The sequence below is a fragment of the Aquarana catesbeiana genome, linkage group LG05 (assembly GCF_042186555.1).
Source record: "Aquarana catesbeiana isolate 2022-GZ linkage group LG05, ASM4218655v1, whole genome shotgun sequence".
Taxonomy (NCBI): Eukaryota; Metazoa; Chordata; class Amphibia; order Anura; family Ranidae; genus Aquarana; species Aquarana catesbeiana.
The window spans coordinates 591,938,509-591,953,602 of NC_133328.1; the positions used below are offsets into that span (position 1 = coordinate 591,938,509).

Sequence of the window (15,094 nt, forward strand, 5' to 3'; positions counted from 1 at the left end):
AATGCACACAATGTAGTGCAGGCCGAGCCACAATGACAGTACCAGGAGAATTTGTGGAGCCTCCAGCATATGATACACACCACGTTTCACATAGGTTCTAACAAGTTTTTTCAGTCCATATGCCATCAAATATGAGAACATAAATAGCGGCACGAATAGTATGGACATTTTCAAATAGGGGTGCTCAACCAGCATGTGTAGTCCCTGAATGAAGTATGCAATATAGAAATGTAACATCCATTCTATAGTCAGGCTGAGTTCTGGTCCCACTACAGCCTCCAGTGGGTAAGCATAATATACAGCCTCTTCCAGTGGACTCAACTGGTCGAATACGAATGGTATTATGTACATGAAGAAAAGCATATTTACAAAGATGAAAAACGCTTTTCCAGATAAGCTTTTAAACAGCATTCAGAACGTGGCCATTAGGAATAGAATGCAGACCACTATAATCGGTAGATAAATAACCCATTGGTAAAGTTGTGCTGGCGGGTTCTGTAGGGACTGTATTGCCATTTTCGCCAGTATCTTCTCTCTCGCCAGTCTATCCAGCATTTTGTCTATCCTCAGTCTCTCAAACATTTCATCCATTTCTGTTTTCTTTCTCTGCATCATTTCGGCCCTCCATGTCATGCGTAGGTCTGAAAGCCTGTCATCTGGGGTTTCCATGTTTGGAACCATTCCTGAGAGTATCAGGAATTGAAGAAGAAATTGAACCACCATCCTGCAAAACAGAGAGAAGGGAACACTATTATTATTGGTGCTTTATACCCCAGAAAATTAAACAATCGCTACATAGCAATTGTGTGATTACCACATCTACGAATTGGCAAGCTGCAATATAATATAATCAATGTTTGATTTTATATATATATATATATATATATATATATATATATATATATATATATACAGTGTGGAACCTTGGATTATGAGCATAATCTGTTCCAGGAGTATGATCGTAATCCAATATCAATATCAATTCAAGTTTTCCCATTGAATTTAATGGAAACGAAAATAATTTGTTCCGCATTGACTTCAATGGGATGTAATACCGCATGTGGCCAGAGGCAGGGGGTGCCGGAGAGCCTCGGAAACAGCCGAAAAGGCCCGAGGACAGTTCGTCTGACCTCGGCAATCCTCAGAAAGACTCCATTCCTGAGATTTGCCGAGGTCCGCCGTGCTGTACTCGGGCCTTTCCGTGCATTTCCGAACGATGCCAATTCGCGACGTTCGGCTCTGCACGGCTCCTGCGACCCCCACCAAAAGCGGTACTGCACACTGCTTTGGCCTGAATCGTGCTCGTTTTGCGAGACAACACTCGCAAACCGAGTTACCATTTTTAAAAATACAGTGCTCGTATTGCGAAATGCTCATTAACCTCGTTACTCGCAATCCGAGGTTCCACTGTATATATATATATATATATATATATATATATATATATATACTAGAGCTGCACGATTAATCGTTAAAAAATTGTGATCGTCATTCAACCCCCCCCACAATCTTAATAAGTGCCCACTGGACAACTGGGCACTTAAACCCCCCTCCTGCCCAGACCAATTTTCAGCTTTCAGCGCTCTCACACTTTGAATGACAATTACTCAGTCATGTAATACTGTACCCAAATGAATGTTTTGTCCTTTTTTTCATACAAATAGAGCTTTCTTTTGGTGGTATTTTCTCACCTCTGGGTTTTTTATTTTTTGCGCTATAAATGAAAAAAGACCGAAAATTTAAAAAAAAACCCCCGCATTTTTCTTAGTTTCTGTGATAAAATTTTGCAAATTATTAATTTTTCTTCATAAATTTTGGCCACAATTTATACTGCTACATATCTTTGGTAAAAATAACCCAAATTAGTGAATATTATTTGGTCTGTGTGAAAGTTAGAGAGTCTACAAGCTGTGGTGCCAATCATAACAAATTGATCACACCTGATGTACTGGTGTGCTGATCTCATTTCTTTCAAAATATTTTATTGATTTTAAAAAAGAAATGGTATACAAAACACGATCAAAAAAGTAAGTATCGATACATCAAACCAAGTCGGACCCCCTTGGGGCAACAAAGCAAACTGACGACAGTTGCATTGTATATAACTCTGGTCTGTGACCGTACAGGAATACCATTGTAAGACTGGACCCTTTCACTAAAAGTGGAGAACCCTGAAACTTGAGAAGACTGGGGAAAGGGGAAGGATGAGAGTCCGCCGGGCTGATCTCATTTCTTGCGACCCGAACAGGAAAGTACAAATGCCCCCCAAATGACCCCTTTTTTAAAAGTAGACATTCCAAGGTATTTAGTAAGAGGAATGGTGAGCTTTTTGATGTTGTCATTTTTTCCCACAGTTCTTTGCAAAATGAAGATTTTTTTTTCATCCCTACAAAATTGTCATTGTAATAGGTTATTTCTCTCACATGGCATGTATATACCACAAATGACACCCCAAAATACATTCTGCTACTCCTCCTGAGTATTACGATACCACATGTGTGGGACTTTTTCATAGCCTGGCCACATACAGAGGCCCAACATGCAGGGAGCACCATCATGTGTTCTAGGAGCATAAATTACACATCTAACTTGTTGACTACCTATTACACTTTTGAAGGCCCTGGAGCACCACGACAATGACACGTGACACTGACTTGGAACTGATGTCAGATGGCACTGATACGTGGCACTGATGACACGTTACACTGATGTGACACTGATGACAGATGGCACTAAAATGTGGCACTGATGACACGTGACACTGATGACAGATGGCACTAATACGTGGCACTGATGACAGATGGCCCTAATACGTGGCACTGATGACACGTGACACTGATGACAGATGGCACTAATATGCGGCACTGATGACAGATGGCCCTAATACGTGGCACTGATGACACGTGACACTGATGACAGATGGCACTAATACGTGGCACTGATGACACGTGACACTAATGACAGATGGTACTAATACGTGGCACTGATGACAGATGGCCCTAATACGTGGCACTGATGACACGTGACACTAATGACAGATGGCACTAATACGTGGCACTGATGACAGATGGCCCTAATACGTGGCACTGATGACACGTGACACTGATGACAGATGGCACTAATATGCGGCACTGATGACAGATGGCCCTAATACGTGGCACTGATGACACGTGACACTGATGACAGATGGCACTAATACGTGGCACTGATGACACGTGACACTAATGACAGATGGTACTAATACGTGGCACTGATGACAGATGGCCCTAATACGTGGCACTGATGACACGTGACACTAATGACAGATGGCACTAATACGTGGCACTGATGACAGATGGCATTCACAATTTTCGCTCTTTTTTCACTTATGTCGCAAAAAATAAAATTAAATACCACAAGAAGAAATATCTATTTGTATGAAAAAAAAAGATGTTGTTTGTGTACAGTGTAGCATGACTGGGTAATTGGCATTCAAAGTGTGAGAGCGCTGAAAGTTGGAAATTGGTCTGGGAAGGAAGGGTGTATAAATGTCCTGTATTGAAGGGGTTAAATAAACGCTCCGAGACGCAAACGCAGCATGCAAACGCCGCAAAACGGGCGTTTACGGTTTGAAGCTGTCAAAAAAATTAGTTCAGAGGAGGTTGCCTCAGTGTAACTTGTACATTAATCCTAACACACATCTAGTATACATGTACAAGGAGGAGGGCGGGGTCAGATATAGAGGGAGAAGGTGGGAGGAGAGATCCGGTGTTCTGCCGAGAAAGTTCCACTCGGCGGATAAGGACCCCCTCTACTGCGCAGGCGCTGCGCCTGCGCAGTAGGATTCAGCGGAAATAGCCAAAGGGGAATAGGTCCAAATCAGCTGTAGACGGCCACTGTAAGAGGGCCCCTCGCGGGCTCGCTTCGCTCGCCACGCTTCGGGCACGGCCTTGCTGCGCTCGGCTCTTTTAGATTCCCCCTCTAGGTCCACTTGGATAGTAGGGAAGGAACCTGGACCCAGAGCGCAGGCGCCGTGTACAGCTGATTGTGGATTTTTAGCTTCGGCTATCTCCGGAGGCTGTTACTAGTTGGTACTGCGCAGGCGCTGCGCCTGCGCAGTACAGGGGGGGAACTTATCCGCCGAAGGAACTTATTCGGCAAGACACCGGGCGACGTCTGTCATTAGGACTATGGCACATACACCCTGATTGGTCGCTGCTCAAGGCTACGCCCATCACTTTATCAGCTGACGGGAAGAGATGTAACCTAGCCCCTCCCACAGTGTCCCGGGGTTACGGAGTGACAGGCTGGCGACGTCACGACGTTGATAGCGTGATTGTGTCAGGTGGCAACGTCAGCTGCTGTGCTGCTGGCCGGAGGGACATTGTGAGCCTCTTCCTGGACGGGGAAGTTCGTGTAGTGATATCTGATGGGAGCTCCTCCGGCCTCCTCCTCCTCCTCCTCCTCCTCCACCCCGGGGACAGCCTGCTGAGCCGCCGGTCAGTATCTCATACATTCCATTGTTATTATCGGCTCCTTATTGCTGCATCATCAGGACAGAGCACACTGCATGCTGGGCTTCACTATGACTATCAGTGCTCTCTGCATGCTGGGCTATTGTTATTATTATCAGTACTCTGCATGCTATGCTGGCTTATTATTATTTTTATATCTGCAGGGTTACTAATTGTAATTATATCAGTACAGAGCAATGCATGCTGGGTTATCATCATCATCATCAGTCTGCATTGTATACTGGGTTTAATAAAAATATCATCATCTCTGCACTGTATGCTGGATTTATTATTATTATTTTTTCTGCTCTGTAATGTGTGCCGGGTTATTATTATTATTATTATTATTTGCTGGGTTATCAACTTTATATCGGTATTGAGCAATGCATGCTGTGCTAATATTTACCATCATTAATGCTGATCACTGCATTAATGATGGTAAATACTGTACACTGCAATCATCATCATCATCATCATCATCATCATCATCATCATCATCATCACCTTCGTCATCATCATCCCCTTAGGTCCGGTTCACACTAGTGTGATGCCAGACATCGCATGTGATTCGCACCGCATTGCTGTTCAGATCACAAACTGTATGGCTGAAATCGCATCACATTTGCATCAAAATGGTGCAGGACCCTTTTTATTTTTATTTTTTTGGTCCGCACTGCAATCTGATCACATTGGGGTGTTCACATTTATGCAATCCGATTCCTGCAACATTTCACAGTTCGCACTGCGATCTGCTGACCAATCTGGGTGTGTCATTAACTTTTTTACATTTTACAATTTTGGGGAAAAAAAAAACCAAACTTTTTTTTTTTTTTTTAACTTTCTGCTATAAAACTTTCCAAAAAAAAATGTAAAAAAAATAAATGTATTCATCAGTTTAGGGCAATATGTATTCTGCTACATATTTTTGGTTAAAAAAAAAAAAAAACGCAATAAGTGTATATTGGTTTGCGCAAAAGTTATCACTTCTACAAAATAGGGAATAGATTTATGGCATTTCTATTATTTATTTATTTTTTACTAGTAATGACGGTGATCAGTGTTTTTTTTTTTTTTTTTTTTTTTTTCAGGACTGCGTCATTTTTGACACGGCCGGACGCCGCAGACTAGGCCGAAGCCGCGGCCTCGCCTAAAAACTCATGCCCGCAGCGCCTCCGGACCAGCGCTGACGCCGCGCCAGGCCTGAAGAGCTGCGGGCAAGGAGTTTTTAGGTGAGGCCGCGGCTTCGGCCAAGTCCGCGAGGCCGGACGACGCGGACTAGGCCCGAAGCCGCGGCCTCGCCTAAAAGCTCATGCCCGCAGCGCCTCGGGACCGGCGCGGTTTCCAAAGGATAAAAAAACTCGATTCGAACCGTGAATCGAGGTTTTTTTTTTTTTTTTTTTTTTTTTTTTTTTAGAAAATCTCCCAGCCCTACTAAGAACCATAGAGGAGAGGTACCCCCCCCCAATAGACACAGGGGACTTTTAAGGCAACTGATGAACAATTCAATTATAATAGTATAGAAATTTTATTAGTAATGTTAAAAAGTTGGTGCTTACATCACCATATAACAAAATTGATAAAAACAATAGCAAAATTGGATCACATGGAAATATTCTCCTGGTACTGTGCCCGACACGTTTCAGGACCTGTAGAGTCCTTTCTTCAGGGGGATTCCATAAGGAGTTTTTATAATATATAACACTCTCTAGAATAAAACATAACACAGATTAAGAATCAAATTTCAAAGACAGAAGAAAAGGAGCATCTTGGGAAATGACTGTTTTAATGACACTGGCAGGGAAGGGGTTAACATCAGGGGCGATCAAGGGGTTAAATGTGTTCTAACTGTGTGACGGGGGGAAACTCACAGATCCATTTTCCTGCTTAGCGGAAAGACAGGATCCTCTTCCCCTCTTAGAATGGAGATCTGCCTTGTTTACACAGGCAGATCCCCGTTCTCTTGCTGTGGGGAACGATCGCTGATTGGCTCCCCTGCTGGCCAATGGGAGCGCGCACACACACAAAAGCGAGTTCCTGAGCCGACGTACAGCTACGGCGATTCGCGGGATCATGCCACCTTGCCGCAGTATAATGACGGAAGCTGGTCGGCAAGCCGTTAAAAAAAGGAAAATAAGACAAAGGCATAATGGAGGTAGTATACATCGCATGCTAGTTTATTATGTAATACCTTTATAATGAAGCTCTCTTAGTGGCGCCGGCATGCCGCTGAGATGGCTGACGTTTTCCCAGAGTTTCTTCAGGGTTCGTGGGCTCCAGCACGTGATTGGCTAGAGCCACTATGACGTTGTGCGTTGGGGGGGCGCCGCTCGGATAGAACGGCTTGTATGCTCCAATGATTTCACTGGCTGCATGTATACTAAATACAGTTTAGGAGACATTTTCACTACCTATACGGTAAGCCTTATTATAGACTTGTCTATAGGTACATGTAAGCAGAGGAAGTTTACTTCCCCTTTAATGCCACCTGTCCCTTTAACCCCTTCGTGACTCCTAACACATACATGTGTCATCCGGGAAGGTTTTATCCCAGGTGCCACATACGTGTGTTGTAATGTTTGTGCTGGAAGCACGTGGGCTCCCAGTACAGAGACCAGCTCTATACTAAAGATCGGGACCTGGGGGAACCAGATGCCAATCACATGATGGCTGTGATAGCCTCTGATTGGCTAGCACAGTGACCAGTCACTCTGTAGTGGTGTTTTTCCTCTGTGAAGAGAAGACACAACACACTTTCCCTCTAGAGCGGAGTAAGGCTCCATTCACATTTGGCATTTTGGAATCTCAGGCAGAATCGCTGCAGTTCTGGCCGCAATCTCAAATCGCAATTGCAAAAACGCATGTTCAGGTGCCATTCATTTTCAGTGGCTGTGCGGTTTTGCTGCAACACACGCAAAGCTTGCCGCCCAAAAAGCAGCAGGAGCTTCTTTTGGGTGACACGTTTTGTGCATTGCAGTTTGTTGCTATTAATCGTGGCAAAACCACACTGTGTTTAGGTGCCATTGAAAATATATGGCACCCGGACCTGCGTTTTGCAATTGCAGTGCGATTTGAGATTGTGGGCAGAAGTCCCAAAATGCCAAATGTGAATATAGCCTAAAAAATATATTCTGTCTTTTCCTTCTTAGCAGAAGTCTTAAAAAAAAAAAAAAAATCACAAGAAAAAATCTGCTTATTAAAATGAATAAATAAAAATAAAGAATACCTAGCTCAGGGCTTGATCTCGTGTGTTTCTCACACAGGCGCTCCATCCATTATTGGCTGAATAACAGACAGCAATGCATTCCTATTGGCAAATGGATGTAAATAGGTAGTCATCTGTTTACACCTGTGTCCGTTTTTTTTCAAAATGGAACAAGTCTCTATTTTTGTTCCATTTTGAAAAACAGAAGTGGATAAAAAATCAAATGTAAACTATAGCTGCACAATTAATCGCTAAAAAATCGTGATCTCGATTCACCCCCTCTGACATCTGTCCTGCTGAGTTTGCTGATTCTTTCATATAAACAAGTGGAGAGATTATCTGCTCACTCAGCTGTCAAAAGAAAGCATATGGGCAGTCTGCCAAGTTTAGAACTTGAAACATTGTTACTAAGCTTCCTTCTTAGATCAAAGGGATAAATGTGTGTCTAAAGAAAACATCCAGGCAGTCTGCCAAGTTTTTAACAACCTGTAAATGCAGGAAGTTTAACCACTTAAAGTCTAAATCTTTTTCTGACACTTCTTTCTTAAGTTAAAATCAATATTTTTTGCTTAAAAAAATTACTTGGAACCCCCAAACATATATATTATTTTTTTTTTTGCAGAGACCCTAGGGCAATGTTTCTCAACTCCAGTCCTCAAGGCGCACCAACAGGTCATGTTTTCAGGATTTCCACTATTTTGCACAGGTGATTTGATCAGTTTCACTGCCTTAGTAATTACTAAAGCTGTTTAATCTGAGGGAAATCCTGAAAACATGACATGTTGGTGCGCCTTGAGGACTGGAGTTGAGAAACACTGCCCTAGGAAATAAAATGGCAATTGCTGCAATATTTTATGTCACATTGTATTTGCCCGGCGGTCTTTCAAATGCACTTTTTTTGGGAAAAATACACTTCAATAAATAAAAAAAAAAAATCACGAAACAATGAAGTTAGCACAATTTTTTTTTGTTTTAATGTGAAAGATGATGTTACGCCACAAGAATCGCGATCTATCCTCTAAGCAAAAAATGATGATTCTCATTTTAGCCAGAATTGTGCAGCTCTAGTGTAAACTAAACAGAAGATGGATGTTAAAGCAGTGTTCCACCCAAAAGTGTAAGTTCCGCTTATCTGCCTCCTTTTTCGCTGGGGGGGGAACAGAACTCAGCTTTAAACTAAACCCATTAATTTAACAAAATTCCATTCCTGGCATGCTAGAGTAATTAAATAAAAGGTTTTACATGTAGTGTCAGAGCTGATTCACACCATAAAAACATATTCCAGATCCATTCCGGATGCATTTCTGCATGCGCGTTTTTGATGAGTTTCCGGATGCATTCCAGATGCTTTTTTTCTTTTTTCCTGTTTTTTTTTTTCTTTTTCGCTGTACTGGGGTCTAGTGCATTTTTTTATTTTTTTATGTGTTCCGGTGCATTTTTTTATGCGTTTTTACCATGTTCCAGTGCAGGAAAAATGCAACATGTTCTACTTTTCTTTTTTTTTTTTCTGGAACTGCAATGCCTGGGAACTAACTACACTGGTGTGAACTTTGCCATTGGAAACCATTTAACCTACTTTCCATTAGAGGTGCACCGAATAGACATTCTGGTGCTGAAAATGCAGGATGCATTTGGCGAAAACCAAAAATTACAGTTTTTAAAAAATATATTTCATTTATTTTTTTATATATAATTGTTTTATATTCAACCTTTTTAAATTAATATCAATTTAAATTAATATCAATTTATTGTCGGCCATTGTTGGCACTTTTTTTTTTTTTTTTTTTTTTTTTGTGCAAGAAAAGCTAATGCCAGTAACAGTGTCTTGGTCCCCAGTACAGCATTCTATACCAGTGTCAGGCAGCAGCAATCCCCTAATTGCCAGCCAGTGCCAGTCTCCTGATCACCAGCCAGCATCAGTGAAGTGTTCTAACACCAGTGCCAGGCAGTGTCCTTCATTCCACCCAGCACCAGTAGTCATGTTCTGCTAGTATTAGCCACGCCCAGTGACCTTATCGCCAGCCAGCACCAGGAAAGTGGTCTAATAACTCTGCCAGCCAACACCAGTGTCCCGATCACAAGTAAGGATGGGCTCCGGCGTGTTTGCACAGCCCACATGCAGAGCCCGCCAGGAAGTTGGCACTGCGCTGCGCTAATCACAGGCAGTGAGACATTTCCCCATCTCTGCAGCCACACATCCGGACAATGTCTCACTGCCTGTGATTAGCACAGGGCAGTGCCGAATTTCTGGCGGGCTCTGCACGTGGGCTGTGCGAACACGCCAGAGCTCATCCTTAAGCACCAGTACCATGTTCTATACCAGTGTCAGCCTGCTAGAAAGTAGCATTTCAATCATGGCCACCTATAATTCAGAGTATGAAGAGGTCCCTGTTAAAAGTCAGGCTTACTGTCTCACCAAGTATTGGAGTGTCTGATTTCCAAAATGTGACTCCTTTTTTTTTTTTGGTGTATCTACTGTCCCGACACTGGGCCACCAAAAATGTGATAAGTAGTTAGACTATTAGTTGCGTAGGCATGTCTATTGAATGTGGTTTCCCCATACTCTTAAGGAGTACATGCGTTTTGGGCCATAATTCTATGTATGCCCATGCTGTAGGTGAAAAATCAGACTAAAATTACAACTTTGTGTAAACAAAAACAAAACAAAACAAAAAAAAAATATATAAAAATTTTTTTTTTCATTTTTTTTTTATTTCTCACACTTAACTGATTCAGATCATCAAACTAATATTACACAAAGATAACCCGAGTAAATCCAAGATGCAGTTTTTAAATTATTATTTCATTTATTAAGGGGAAAAAAGCAAACCTGCCAGGCCCTATGTAAAAAGGTAATTGCCCCCTCCCATGCTGAATCATGAATGAACTGTGATTAACCACAATTTTTTGGAAAGCTGAGTTAAATTTCACTTGCCACACCCATGCCTGATTACTGCCAGACCTGTTGAATCAAGAAATCACATAGAAGCTGTCTAAGTGAAGCACGCTAACAGATCACAAAAAGCCACACATCATTTAATCTAAAAAAATTCAAGAACAGATTAGAAACAAATATGTATCGGTCTAGGAAGGGTTTCAAAACCATTTCTAAGGCTTTGGACCTCCAGTGAACCACGGGGAGAGCCATTATCCACAAATGGAGATAACTTGGAACAGTGGTGAACCTTCCCAGGAATGGCCAGCCTACAAAAATGACTCCCAAGAGCATGACGATGACTCATCCAGGAGGTTGTTAAAGAACCCAGAACAACATCTAAAGAACTGCAGGCCTCAGGTAAGATCAGTGTTCATAATTCAACAATAAGAAAGAGACTGGGCAAAATTGTCATCCATGGGAGAGTTCCAAGGCCAAAGCCACTGCTGACCACAAAGAACACAAAGGCTCATCTGACATTTATCAAAAAACATCTTGATTATCCCCAAGACTTTTAGGAAAATATTCTGTGGGCTGCTGAAACAAAAATTTAGCTTTTTTGAAGGTGTGTGTCCCGTTACATCTGGCATAAAACTAATACAGCATTTCATAACAAGAACATCATACCAACAGTCAGACATGGTGGTGGTAATGTGATGGTCTGGGCTGCTTTGCAGCTTCAGGACCTGGACGACTTGCCATAATTGATGGAACCATGAATTCTGAGCTCTACCAGAAAATCCTAAAGGAGAATGTCCGGCCATCAGTTCGCGACCTCAAGTGCACTTGGGTTATGCAGCAGGAAAATGATCCGAAACACAACAGCAAGTCCACCTCCAAATGGTTCAAACAAAGCAAAATTAAGGTTTTCGAGTGGCCTTGTCAAAGCCCGGACTTGAATCCAGTTGAGATGCTGTATCATGACCTTACACAGGCCGTTTGCTGGAAAACCCTCCAATGTGGCTGAATTAAAACAATTCTGCAAAGAGTGGGCTAAAATTGCTCCACAGCAATGTGAAAGACTCATTGCCAGTTATCGCAAACGCTTGATTGCAGTTGTTGCCGCCAAAGGTGGCACAATCCGTTATTAGGTTTAGGGGGCAATTACTTTTTCACATAAAGCCAGGCAGGTTTGGACAGCTTTTTTGCCCTAATAAATGAAACCATCATTTAAAAACTGCATTTTGTAGTTACTCAAGTTATATTTGTGTAATATTTGTTTGATCTGAGTCATTTAAGTGTGACAAATATACATAAAAAAATAACAGAAAGGGGGCAAATACTTTTTCACAGCCACACACACACACACACTGGCATAGGCTCTCAGAGGTGAGCCAGCTGCCATTAAGACACCTGGGTGGATCATGACATTAAGGTCGGGATCTCTCCAGAGCCTGGAGTGGCTGAGTGACAGCTGACAGCGGACTTTAGCCTGCTATTGGCTAAATCTGGGTCACAGGGTACAGAACGAAGTGCACTCCTGTGACCCACAGGAGAAGTAAGGCCAATAGAGATTTGGCCCTACTTCTCCTTTAACCACTTGCCTACAGGGCACTTACACCCCCTTCCTGCCCAGGCCGTTTTTCAGCTTTCAGCGCTGTCTCACTTTGAATGACAATTGCGCGTTCATGCAACACTGTACCCAAACAAATTTTTTATCATTTTCTTCACACAAATAGAGCTTTCTTTTGGTGGTATTTAATCACTGCCGGGTTTTTTATTCTTTACTAAAAAAAAAAGACCAAAAATTTTGCAGGAAAATGTTTTTATACTTAGTTTCTGTCAGTAAATTTTGTAACTAAGTCATTTTTCTCCTTCACTCATGTGCATTGATGAGGTGGCACTGATTAGGTGGCACAGATAGGCGGTACTGATGGGCATTGATGGGCGACACTGATGGGCATTGATCGCCAGCAGTGATGGGCGCTGATAGCCAGCACTGACTGGCATCACTAATGGGCACTGGTGGGCACTGGTGACACTGCCACTATATTGTGATCGGGGCACTGATGGTCAGTGCCCTGATTACATGTGTAGATGTCCCCCTGTGTGGAGATGCCACTGATTGGCTCTCCTCGCCACACACTCTGTGTGAGGCAAGGAGCGCCGATTACCTGTATCTCCATGTTTACTTGTAACCGGCTGTGATTGGACACAACCGATCACATGGTTAAAGAGGGTCAGATGCAGCTCTTTACAGAGATCAGGGTCGCGCCATGCCCTAGCGAAACGTCACCATCGCCGCGCTACGTGTGAGAGCAGCCAATCTGGGATGCTGTCATGTGACGTCGTCCCAGAACGAGAGCCACGCCGCCCGTCGTTATTTGGCGGTGGGTGGGTGGCAACTAGTTAAAGGATAAGTTCACTTTAAAAAAAAAAATGCATTTTTATTTATTTTTTTTTTTATTTATTTTTTTTACACGCAAAAAAAAAAAAGTGCATTTATTTATTTTGAGCCTGTAAAGCATTGCACCAGCGATCTGCAGACCTATCGTGTATTTGTGTGACTGTGCATCCTGTATGGGCAGGCAAATACACTAGCAGGAGGAATCGATGAACTACCATGGCACTCCACCACGCCGTGGTAGTTCATTAAGAACTACAAGCCGACATCGGCAAAGGATGCCGGGACTTGTAGTTCATTCATACTGATCTGCGTGTATGAATGGTGTGGGTGGAGCCCCGTACGGCCACACTGATTTAAAAAACTGACAGCTAATGCGGGAACTTCTCCCCATACCGCTGCCACAGGGAGAGGGGGGTAGGGCAGTGGGCGCAGCATTGGGAACATGTTACATGTTCCACCCTAAAAACTGGTGGATTATGTTCCCAAAGGTGAACTTATCCTTTATCCTTTTTTTACCTTTTTATTTATTTATTTTTTTTATTTTATGGTACTTTGTTTTTTAATGGTAAGGAATGTGGTACGTGGTCATGCTGAGCAGATGTTGCAAGTATTGCTTGAACTTCTTAGACTGCTGGAGGTCCTGTTCACACCTGAACAATTTGATTGAATATTTGAAGCTTCATCAGAAGCACTTCAATGTTCAACACTAGGATTTCCTTTTTATTTAAAGGTGCCCATTCACACCTGAGCATAGTCACTTAAAAAAGACACAAGCTTTTTTTTGGGGGTCATGCTTTTGGCCTCACTTCAATAGAAGCATCTGAAAATACGCGAGGCAAATGTATGCTTTTTCTTGCCTAGTAGCTAGCTTTCCATTGGCTACAAATTTAAAAAAAAAAAAAAAAAAAAAAGCTCAAACTTGATATGTGCACAAAAACCCCTGTACAAACGCTGCAGGAAAAATAACCGAAGACTTTCATCTCAAGTGTGAATGGGGCCTGAGAAAGCTGCTTTGTACCTCGTTATTCTGAAACTCCTTCAATGAAATGCAGGTTTAACTCATTCTTCTGTTATCTAATTTGTGTTCTTCTGTTTCCAGTGAAAACCCACAAATTGCTGTCTATGATCAGTAAGGAGCTTTGAATGAAGCATTCGGGAGCTGCATAGTGGAGGTACTTATCAGCAGATCAGAGTGCATGGATGAGAGAATACATAGCACTATTACACAGAAGAGCAGTGATTACATTTTCCCATTTCACATCTCTTTAGGCCTAAGGGCAGTTCCCTTTAATTGCTTTTTGGACAATGGTTTGTTCGTTGTATTTGAAGTTTCTGATGCTAGTGAATACCGCTATTGTACAGGGCCACTGAACCCAAAAAACAAGCCATCACACATCAGGACATGTCCGTCCACTCAGAATTCCTGTTCCTGAGCTGTTGTGGATGCTGTGGGGTTAAACCACCTGTAATTTTCTTAAATCTATCAGAAATTCCATTGATGGGATTTATGCTCTGATTTCCTTCGTCTGCAAATCTTCTGTGGCTGTTATAAGGGGCACACACTAGGGCAGAGGTCTCCAAACTATCTAAACAAAGGGCCAGTTTACAGCCCTTCAGATTTCTGGGGGGGCAGCAGGGCTCAGACAGTGACTACTGGGGGTAGGAAATGTCTGTGTCAGTGGGCATAAATAATGTCTGGCCTTGGTGGTCAGTAAGAGTAATAAACAAATTACTTAGCACCTGTGGTCAGTAGGTGCGGTACTAGGGCCCCATCGTTGGGGTTAGTGCGAGGAATAGTGCCCCATCATTGGTGTCAATGGGAGGAATTATGCCATGTTGTTGGTGTCGGTGCGAGGGTTGTGACCACGGTTGGTGTCGGCGCGAGGGTTGTGACCACGGTTGGTGTCGGCGCGAGGGTTGTGACCACGGTTGGTGTCGGCGCGAGGGTTGTGACCACGGTTGGTGTCGGCGCGAGGGTTGTGACCACGGTTGGTGTCGGCGCGAGGGTTGTGACCACGGTTGGTGTCGGCGCGAGGGTTGTGACCACGGTTGGTGTCGGCGCGAGGGATAGTGCCCCACTGGCCGGATAAAGGTAAGCAAAGGACTGTAGTTTGGAG

At 42.9% G+C, this 15,094-nt stretch overlaps 1 protein-coding gene across 1 annotated transcript in view; it reads left to right on the forward strand.

The window, feature by feature from the left end:
• Positions 1–3,904: 3,904 nt before the first annotated feature.
• Positions 3,905–15,094, forward strand: part of EBAG9 (estrogen receptor binding site associated antigen 9) — a 36,083-nt gene continuing 24,893 nt past the window's right edge. Inside the window, exons 1-2 of the mRNA XM_073632158.1 lie at positions 3,905–4,478; positions 14,077–14,149. The gene's annotated coding sequence lies outside the window, so the exon portion shown is untranslated. The remainder of the gene's footprint in view (positions 4,479–14,076; positions 14,150–15,094) is intronic.